Source organism: Sphaerodactylus townsendi, linkage group LG12 (genome assembly GCF_021028975.2).
Source record: "Sphaerodactylus townsendi isolate TG3544 linkage group LG12, MPM_Stown_v2.3, whole genome shotgun sequence".
NCBI classification, from domain to species: domain Eukaryota; kingdom Metazoa; phylum Chordata; class Lepidosauria; order Squamata; family Sphaerodactylidae; genus Sphaerodactylus; species Sphaerodactylus townsendi.
The window spans coordinates 48,410,005-48,420,940 of NC_059436.1; positions in this window are offsets into that span (position 1 = coordinate 48,410,005).

Genomic DNA, 10,936 nt, shown 5'->3' on the forward strand with positions numbered 1-10,936 from the left:
TGGCATTTAAAGGAATTTTGATAAGCTACTGAAATGTTTGGGTCCCCCCCCCCCCATTTTTCCATTTATTAGTTTTATATGCTGCCCTACCCTTCATAGGCTAAGGGCGGTTTCCAACATCTTTATAAAAACAAAAAAGAAGTTAATATAATCTAACCCAGATGGCAATTGAGTAAAACAACATAAAAAACTAATATAGTAGTGGGTGGGAAGAAGGAGGCCAATGATAGAAAACTGTAGCTGCCTCAACCATATGCCTGGTGAAACAACTCAATCTGCATAACTGCATTAAATATATGTAATGGAAATCTTGCCTAGCCTAAGATCCTTTAACTGGAGGTAGCAGTGATTTCTGTTTGCAAATCATGTACTCATCCATGGAGGTTCTGTTATTATTCTCCTAAACTTAGCATTGTTTAAGTGACAGCAGTTTTCCAGGGTTTAAGGAAAGGAAAGGTCTACCCAATCAACTCTCTTCTGAATAACTGAAGATGCCAGAGATTCAGCCTGGGACTTTGTGATACTAATGACTGTTGCAACCACTGATCCAGGTCTTATTTCCCCAAAAAACATATTGAGCTGCATTATACTGAATCAAATTGTTGGTCTCCCTGGCTTAGTATTGTCTGCTCTGACAGGCAGCTGGCAGCTCTCTATGATCTCAGGCACAGAAAAGTATTCCCAGTTCCCTGCTTCCCGAGCTCCATTAACTGGAGGCCAGAGATTTAATCTAGTCCTGGAAGATAAAGCATGTGCTCCATCACTTCTTCCAAATATAGTCAATTATGCCTTTGGTCTTCTTTTTTCCTTTTAAAAGAGGGATTTCTCTTATATATATCTTTGATGTCAATTAACCCTTTTGAAACTTTAGCTCTTGCAGTTGTTTTATGTTTCCCAATGCAGGGTGGTGTTCTCTGAGGAAAACAGGAAGGTTCATGAAGAGTTTTGCCTATCTCTGAGCACCAACAAGGAAAAATTCTGAAAATTTTCAGAACTTCCCTTCTTGCATCTCCTCTCATCAAATTTACCTTGTATCAAACCAGAGTCGATCAGAACCAGACTCCAAATTCCTAAAAAGAGGGAAAGAAGCAGATTATTGGATTTTGGGGAGAAACTGCGTAAAGAAGCATTATGTGATTTTCTCATAACAGTTCTTGACCACTAGACTTGGTCCTATGGGCCTTAGCACTAATGATACCCTGTGATAAGGATCGCCAAAGTAAGCAGATTTTATTTCTATGCAGTGTAAACCAAGAGACCTCAGAGTAATGTGCCAAAAGAACTGGAATCAGGGACAACGTAGTAGGGCAGCTCATGGCACCCCACACCATCTAACAGGTCACTGAGTGATGAAAGGATGTTAAGAAATGTGCTATCTACTGCTGCCTTTAGATTTTCTTCTCAACCAGAAATGAATAACTCTGCAAAGGCTCATATGGTATTCTCCATTTCCATCTGGGAGGGATGCCCATAGTGGAGTGCCTTCTGTAAATCTAATCACAATCAGTTCTTTCCTTGACTATCTTACCAGTCAGCTGCCTTATCAGAACCTCATTTCTGCCTTGGAAAAGATTCCATGGGAGGTGTCAGTCATATTTTGTTTTCCCTCATTCATTTCTGCTGGGGAGGATCAGGTTTTAAAAAATGGAACAGAGGCTGATTCCACATGGGCCAAAAACAGCAGTGTGAAAACAGTGTGAAAACGGTGTAAAAGGGTTTAAAACGGTGTAAAAGGGTTTATACTGTTTTCACACTGTTTTCACACTGCTGTTTTTGGCCCGTGCGGAATCAGCCAGAGTGACAAGTCATGTTTCACTTTCTGATCCCGGGGGGAAGAGGGATGCGTGCAAGTTTTTGTGTGCATTTGTGCAAGTGTATGTATATACCTGTTGCTATGCAATGTATGTTTATGGAGGGTGGTAGTGCTGGGATCACATAGAGTAGTTTTACCCCAAAGCTCCTCCAAACTTCAAATTGGGTACGGGTAACAAGTCCCTTCTTTCTGTTCAGCCAAGGTCACTGGTTCAAGAATGCAAGCTGTGGGGAGCTCAAGCAAGGACAGTAACAGTTTATACTGAGTGCTTCTGGCCGTTTATGCACGGCCCAAATACGACGGCCTGGGGGCGGTAAAAACGCCGCCCCCAGGCCGCCGTTCGCACAGGCGCCGCTGCTGCAACGCAGCAGCGGCGACCTGAATGCGCTTCCCTCCCCGCAGGGCGGCCTCAGGCCGCCCTAAACAACAACCCTTTAAAGGGTTGTTGTTGGGGAGGGAGCGTCTTCCCTGCGGCGCGGTGCGAACCGCGCCGCAGGGAAGACGCTGTTCCCCCTCCTCCCTCCCACTTACCGTGTCCTGCTCGTCGTCTGCGGGGCGTCGCAGCCCCGCCCACACTGTCCTCCGACCTCCAGGGGTCGGAGGGCAGCGTGGGCGGGGCTGTGACACCCCGCAGGCGACGAGAAGGACACGGTAAGTGGGAGGGGGGAGGGGGAACAGGCGGCTCCGTGCGGAGCCGCCTGCCTTCTGCCGGCCTCCCCCTCGCCTGCTCGCACGCTTCCGTGCGAGCAGGCTCCCGCCCCCACGCCGGCGAAACTCTCGCCGGCGTGGGGGCGACTGGAGGCCGTGCATAAACGGCCTCTGTTCCTAGGAATCAGGGGATTCACTGGTCACTATAAAACATTTAGTTGTACAGTATTTATTTAACCTGGGCAAGTCATTGCTGAGGGCACCTACTACAACTATTTCTACTGCTGCTGGTTCTCTCTCTCTCTTGTCCTCTTCTTCTAGAAGTTTGGACTCTTCATTGCTCATTCTGTCCCAAGTATCAGCTTCCTTCTCACATGGGGAGGATGGGCTTTGAATCCCTTTGTACTTGATTTCCTGATGGGTGAGAGACCCAATAAAGATGAACAAAGGAACCTAAGAGGTGCCTCCTGGATCAGACCAGTTGTCCATCAAGTCTGTCCTGTTTCATTACAAGGCCAACCAGTTGACCTAAAGGATCAAAAAACAAGGCACAGAGGGCAAGGCCTTGCCTAGCACTAGTATTCAGAAGATTATTTTGCTTGGATGCAGAGATTTCCCTTAGCCCTCTTGGCTAAAGTAGTTGTTTAACAGAATCAATTAATAAGCTAGTAATAAGCCATGTGGCTTTTTCAGTGACCTGTTACCCAGATAAAAGAACAACAGTAGACATCAGGTCGATGAGTTAGGAGATGTGTGGTTGCTTTGAATCATCTGACTTGCAGGTGTAGATTTCTTTTCCTCCCCCGGAGATTTCTGCCTGCTGCCTTGAAAAGCCTAAAAGGAAATGCGGCCACCAGAATTAATCACATTGTTTTTTTTTTAAAAAAAGTCCTTTCCCAGATTCAGAAAACAAAACAAAACAAAACAAAAAACCCACCCCAACTCTGAAGTACATTGTTTTAAAACTGCATGAAAATTAATAGAGAGGAGGGCTACAAAAATCACCATCAAGATTGCTGACGGAAGGTTTTTTTAAAAAAAACTGAAAGCATTGAAAAATTGAGAGCATTTTGTATTCCCCCTGGATGTTTATTTCATTGTTATTTTTTGCTGATGGAATGAAAAATAAAACAAGGGACAGGGTGTTTGAAAGCAGAAGATCAAAGAGCATGCCGTAATTTCCTTAAAAAAAAACACAAATCGCAGCAAAGTGTTCACGATTTGCCCTTATTCTATCATAATGTAATTTTTGTAGTTCTCATCATTAAAGAAGCAACCCCACCATGTAACTTGCTTCAGCAAAGGCCCAATAATGCCCTGGGAGCTCATGGTGTTCAAGCTCATTGTCCTAGATCAGTTATCTAGATGGGAGTTTACTGCAAACCCCATATAAGCATGGGATATGTCTGGCCCTTTCCGCACTGCGGAAAGGGCGCCCCTGCACCGGCAGGAATTCTGCCAGTGGAGGGGTGGGGGCCATTCACACGGGAGCGTGCGAGCGTCCCTCGTAGAGGCCGGCACCTCCAGGGGTCGGAGGACAGTGAGGGAGGGTCTCAGCAGTCCAGTAGAGCGACGCAGGATGACGAGGTGAATGTGGGGGGGGGGGGGGCAGGGAAAACAGCATGTTCCCGGAGGTGCCGTTTGCACCGCGCCAGCGGGAACACGCTGTTTTTCAACGCCACTCTGGGGGAGGTGGAGGGGAGCCAGGTCGGCGCTGCTGCATTTCAGCAGCGCTGCCTGTGCGAACGGCTCCCTGGGGATGGCGTTTTTGCCATCCCCAGGGCGCCATATTTGGCCTGTGCAGAAAGGGCCTCTGTATATGTGTAGTGCTGATTGTACTCCTTAACATGGAATTTGGCTTCACTGTTTACAAAACAATCATAAGGATAAAGAGCAATATCAATGAGAGCCATGGTGTTGGGCAGTGGCCCCTGTATTTATCCCCATACCATATCCCTGATGGGGAATCCTCTCCCTGAGCTGGTTTTAATCTTGGAAATGAGGGTCTGTGGCACAGTGGAAGGCCCTCTGCTTTGCGTGCCAAAGATCCCAAAATCAATCCTGGGCATATCCAGTTAAAAGTACCAGATAATAGGTGATGTGAAAGACCTCCACCTGAGACCCTGGAGAGCTGGTATCAATCTGAGTAGATTTTCTCCACTTGGATGTCATAGAATTGGATCCCCCAAACTTCACAAAACTGGTGGGGGGGATATTCTCAGGAGAGTCACTAGAAGCTGCTGTACAAATTTGGTGCTTCTACCTAAAATAACAGCACCTCAAGAGCCCCCCCCCCCCTGAAAAAAATCTTTCACACAATGCAACTGGAGCAGAACAGCAAGCCCCATGCAAGTTTAAAGTAGGAACACCCCCCCCCTGCCCCAGGCCTTGTCAGATGTGGCTTTGCTCCACTGAACCCTATAAAGGGTTTTGGAGGGCACCGGTGTGTGTGTGGGTGTGTGTGTGTGCGCGCGCGCGCGTGCGTGCATGTTTTGAGGAAGAGGAACTAAATTTGCAGTGTAGCTCCAGATGACTGTTTAAAAGAACCATCTTTTTTTGTGAATTTTTGTTTCAGGGGATCCAATTTTATGGGCCATCTTTTTTTCTCCATTGTTCCCTAATGCGAATGGATGAGGAACCCCATTTGGGACCCCATAAAATTGGAACCCCAGACCCAAACTTTACCAAACTTGGTGGGTCTTCTAAGAAGTAACTTGCAGCTAGGCTGAAAATTTGGTTCCTCTATCTTGAAACACGTGCACACATGCACAAGTCTCAAAAAAATTCCTATTAGCTAATGTGGATCTGAATTTTTTTTGCCTTAAAAAAATAGCTGAAAACCCCATTTACAAGTATGATTATTGGGGAGGGTTTTTTGGCTTTGCTGAAAATTGTCAGCATCAATAAATCCAAACCCAAAATCTACAGAAAAACATTTGCCTACCCCTAGCTTCTGATAGTAACTGACCTGTGACATTCTGCACCCACTGGAGTCTTTGAGGAGAAACATATGTAGAGTGCATTACAGTAATCTATTCCTGATGTTACTATGTTCTGGATCCAGGTAGCCAGGTCATGCTAGGGTTAAACTAAGTTGGAAGAAGACATTTTTAATGGCTGAATTAACCTGTTCTCCATTGATCATGCTGGGGTCAGCATAAATCCTAGACTCTTAAACAAGTCAGCAAAGGTCAGTTGAACCCCATCAAAAGTAGAATATAATGTCTTTAAATATTTCAGGTTTCCTAATCAGCATTATTTCTGTCTTGCCAGGGTTGCGTCTAAATGTATTCACTCGCAGCCATTTAAGCACATCAGTCAAGCAGTTGCTCAAAACTTTTACTACATCACTAGACAATTTTGACAAAGAGCTATAGAGCTGGTGCATATTGATGGTATCCAGTTATAAAACTATGGATGCTTTATCCTAGAGGCTTTATATAAAAACTGGATAGCATGGAGGCAGGACTGTGCCATGTGGAACCCCACAGAATAAATCCCACACTGATGATAATTGCCAATGGCAACGCTTTGTGTTCTACCCACAAAGTATGGTTTAAACCAATTTCAAGCAGATTTCCTGATGCCTACTTCTGCCTCCAAATGTTTCAACAAGACAGCATGGTCTGCAATATATAAGGTAGAAGATAAATCCAGTAGGAGTAACAGTGAGACATGGCCTATGTCTACATTCAGACAGAGATAATCCATGAAAAATACCAGCACCATCTCTGTCCTATAACCTGCTCTAAAACCAGACTAAAACATATCCAGAACACAAAAGTTATCTAAGGCCCTTTCCGCATGGGCCAAAAACGACGGCCTGGGGGTGGTAAAAACGCCGCCCCCAGGCCGCCGTTCACACAGGCGCAGCAGCGCCGACCTGACTGCCCTCCCCCTCCCCCAGGGCGGCGTCAGGCCGCCCTAAACAACAACCCTTTAAAGGGTTGTTGTTGGGGGGAAAGCGTCTTCCCGGCGGCGCGGTGCGAACCGCGCCGCCGGGAACATGCTGTCTCCCTGCCCCGTCCCACTCACCTTGTCCCCGTCGTCGCCTGCTGGCCGTCGAAGCCCCGCCCACGCTGTCCTCCGAGGTCGGAGGGCAGCGTGGGCGGGGCTTCGACGGCCAGCAGGCGACGACGGGGACAAGGTGAGTGGGACGGGGCAGGGGGAAGAGGCGGCTCCGTGCGGAGCCGCCTGCCGTTTGCCAGCCTCTGCTGAGGCCGTCCGCATGCGTGCATGCGAACGGCCTTCGCCTCCACGCCGGCGGAATTCTCGCCGGCGTGGAGGCGACAGGGAGGCCGTGCGGAAACGGCCTCTGAAAACCTGTAGCTGGTCAACCACCATTCTCTCAATCACCTTGTCCAGAAAGGACAGATTACAGACAATGCAATCAATAGCCACATCACTTTTCAGTAGGAACGTTTTTGTTTTTAAGCTGTGGGTTTTTTTAGCAGTAGCAGGCACCATGAGTCAGTAGCTGATTTATGATGGACACCAATGACTTATTAATGTGATTCTCACATGAGTTCAGCAGCCAAGATAGACAAAAGTCCAGAGCTACAAGTGGCATTCTTCACAGATCATAGGACCCTGCCAACATCCATCACGGTAACTGGGTTGAAATAATCCCAAAATGGGCCAGATAGTGGATTAGCTGCTTCATTGATCTGCACCATGTTACAACCAATGCTCAAATTTGAACTAATTTGAGAGATTTTATCAGCAAAAATGCTTTACAAAAACATCACAAATAATTTCTTGTCCCTGGGACAATAAAGATTTAAGTGTTAGCAGATGCTGTGATACCTTCAGCAGCCTGGATGACTGTGAACTGACGGGTGCAAAGGGTAGCAGAGAAGAAACACTTCTCTGCCATCATCATCTCTGCTTCACAGGTCTTCCAATGAGCTCAATATAGTGATCTTTCAGATTCAGTACAATTTCTCCATATGCGTTGCTCTCAATTTCTCCTGGCCCTCTTCATGTCACCCGGTTTCATGGTAAACCATGGAGTCAGATTCTGCCTCAAGAGTGAGAGGTCAGTAAAGAGCATATAATGTGATGTAAAAGAAACTAAGGCCCCTTCCGCGCATGAAAAATAATGCCTTTTCAAACCACTTTCACAACTGTTTGCAAGTGGATTTTGTCATTCCGCACAGCTTCAAAGAGCATTGAAAGCAGTTTGAAAGTGCATTATTCTGCATGTGCAGAATTAGCTATAGCATCAACAACAAAAAGTAAGTGGGGCTAAAAGGCTCAAAATGGCAAGATACAAGAGACAAAAATTGGAGGAACTGTACCTTTGTACATTCCTATTTTTGTTCTGTTTTTGAATGGTTGAGGTTTGGGATACATCGGGAATTTTCTAACTAAACCTTGCTAATCACAAATCTGAAAATCTGCTCTACAGTAAATAACCACTTTCTTCTGACTTTGGTAGTTCAGGGTCAAGCTTTTATATATTGTCGTAGGACTCATCAAATGGATGTGAAGCTAAGCCAAAAAAAAAAAAAACCCTCAGCAGCTTGAGTTAATGAATCTTTCTCTGGTTCTTTACCTCCATTTTCAATCAAAGGTGATTTAATTTTAAGAGAGGCTAGAAACCCATATTTTCCTAATGAAAAAGCTCTGTATTTAAAACTACCCTCGGGCCACTAATGTTTTGCATTCCATTTTTTAAACATTACCTATTTCCCTGCTCAGTAATATTACCCCCATGTCCATTATTCTTCTTGCTCATAGATGATATATTTAATCAATACTTCCATAAAATTCTTTAAATGTTTCTTTTGTATTTTCTTTTTTCCATAAGCCTGAAATGAGAGAATACAGTTTTTACTTTTTGAAAAGCTACTAGCACTTGTATTTTTCCAAGTTCTTGTTGAAAGCAATCCCTGATGATAAGTAAATCTAAGTATCTACGTTTATAGGGTATGGCAAAGCTGTATGAGTCAGAAATGATGCTCAGAGATAGTCTGGAAATGGGCATGGAAGTGGTGTTGAGTGGTTTTAAGATCCTTTGCAAAATCTGTTTGCTAAAGATTTATAACTTTTAAAAGACAACTGACCTCTACCAATCAACACCCACCCCAAAGTATCTGATTCACTGGCAACTCTCGACAAGTTTTCTTTGTCTAAGCCTTCTCTCTGTGCCAAGTGCTATCAAGTTGTTTCCATTTCATGGAGACCTTATGAATTGAAGTCCTCCAAAACATCCTATAATTAACAACCTTGCTCAGGTCTTGCAAACTGAGGGTCATGGCTTCCTTTACAGAGTTAAACTATGGCCGTTTCTGCACGGCCCATTAATGACGGCCTGGGGGCGCCAAAAAAGGCGCCCCCAGGCCGCCGTTCGCACAGGCGCCGCTGCTGCAACGCAGCAGCGGCGACCTGAATGCGCTTCCCTCCCCCCAGGGCGGCGTCAAGCCGCCCTAAACAACAACCCTTTAAAGGGTTGTTGTTGGGGAGGGAGCGTCTTCCCTGCGGCGCGGTGCGAACCGCGCCGCCGGGAAGACGCTGTCTCCCGTCCCCGCCCCACTCACGGTGTCCTCCTCGTCGCCTGCGGGGCGTCGCAGCCCCGCAGGCGACGAGGAGGACACCGTGAGTGGGGCGGGGGAGGGCGCAGAGGCGGCTCCGTGCGGAGCCGCCTGCCGCCTGCCGGCCTCCCCTTCGCCTGCTCGCACGCTTGCGTGCGAGCAGGCTCCCGCCCCCACGCCGGCAGAACTCCTGCAGGCTTGGGGGCGCCTCCTGGCCGTGCAGAAACGGCCTATATCATGTTGGGTCTTTTTCTTTTCCTGCCGCTTTCAACCTTTCCCAGCAATATTGTCTTTTCCAGAGATTCTTATTAAATTTATTAAATATTAAATTTATGACATGCCGAACATTAAAAGAGAATGGGTTTTAAATGTTTTACAGGTGGAATATGACCTCAAAAGACATTATGCAAATGAGCAAAAATAGTAACGGTCTTTGTTGGAAATGTCAAGAAGTTGGATCCTTCTGTCATGTGCTGGACTTGTAAAAGAATTCAATAGTGGAAATCATTAAAATTAACAAACTATAAAAACAGCCAATAAAACCCCCCTGAAGCACAAAAACAGCATATAGCATTTACAAGAATCATCTAAAAACTGCTGCTAAAAACAGACACAGTTAAAAGTCTAGGTAAAAATAAATGTTTGGAATGGACGCCTAAAGAGAGTAAAGTAGCTATCAGGCAAACCTCAAGGGGAAGTCTATTACTTGAGTTGCCAACTTTCAGGTAATGGCTGCAGATCTCCTGGGATAACAACTGATCTCCAGGCTACAGAGGTCAGTTCACCTGGGGAAACTGGTTGCTTTGAAATATGAATTCTATGGCATTATACCCCATTGAAGTCCCTTCTCTCCTCTTCCCTCCTGCCAAACTCTGCCCTTTTCAGGCTCCACACCCCCAAAATATTTAGATATTTCTAACCTGGAACTGTCCTCACTATCAACTGTCAACTCACAGACAAGTTGCCACCTCAATGCACCTGACAGCTATCCATTCAACTTGGAATATTCCTGCCATAAAGGCCCAACTTCTCCCTGCATAATATGTGATACTATTAGCAATGTGGAACAGGGGGAAAAAAGATTCCTCAATCTTTTAAAAAAAGTCCCAAATATTCCTGCTCAGCCCTGGTGGAAACCAGCTACCAACACATTGCCTGTATTAGGATGAGCAGCATCCTTTGATGAAATGGCTGGGCCATCAAGCACATAGATATTTTGTCCCCACAGAGGAATATACTCTGTTCCTTATGAGAGTGGGGCCAAAAATGCCCTTACTCCTATCAGGCCAGGGAATAGTTTTCCTGTATTTCTCATTCCCTGGGGCTCCAATCTCCGGGTGGGGCCTGGGATTCTCCCAGAATTACAATTTATCTCCTGAATACACATATCACTTTACCTAAAAAATGGCTCCTGTAGAGGGTCAATTCTGTGGCAGTATGCCCTACTGAAGTCCCTCCTCTCCCCAAACCCCATCCTTTCTGAATTCCACTCTCAAGTCTTTAGGAATTTCTGGAGCTGGCAACCTCCTCCTATCACCTATGTTTTCCCTTTCCATCTGCATTTTTCCATTTGGAAATTGGCAGAGCAGATGTTATTTTAAATTAAAGTGAGAGTCACAACAGAAGATGTTTCCTAAGCCTAAAGCTAGTAATCAACAATTCCTGGCTGTTAGTGCTTATCACAGGTTAAAATAACTGTGATTCATTATCACCCCTCAATAAGGAAGGTAGTCATAGGAAGAGACAATCTTGTTTGGAGGAGAATAAGTAAATTCATATGGCCAACAGTGTTGTCATCTCCGGAAGAGGTGTAGCAGAGAAGGCAATAAGCTGATCCATTAGACAGCCCTATTCATTGCCAAACCACTTACTGAAACTGCTTTATGGATAAAAGGGGAGGGGGGGTGGGGGAAACTTGATGGATTTGCCCCAAATGATG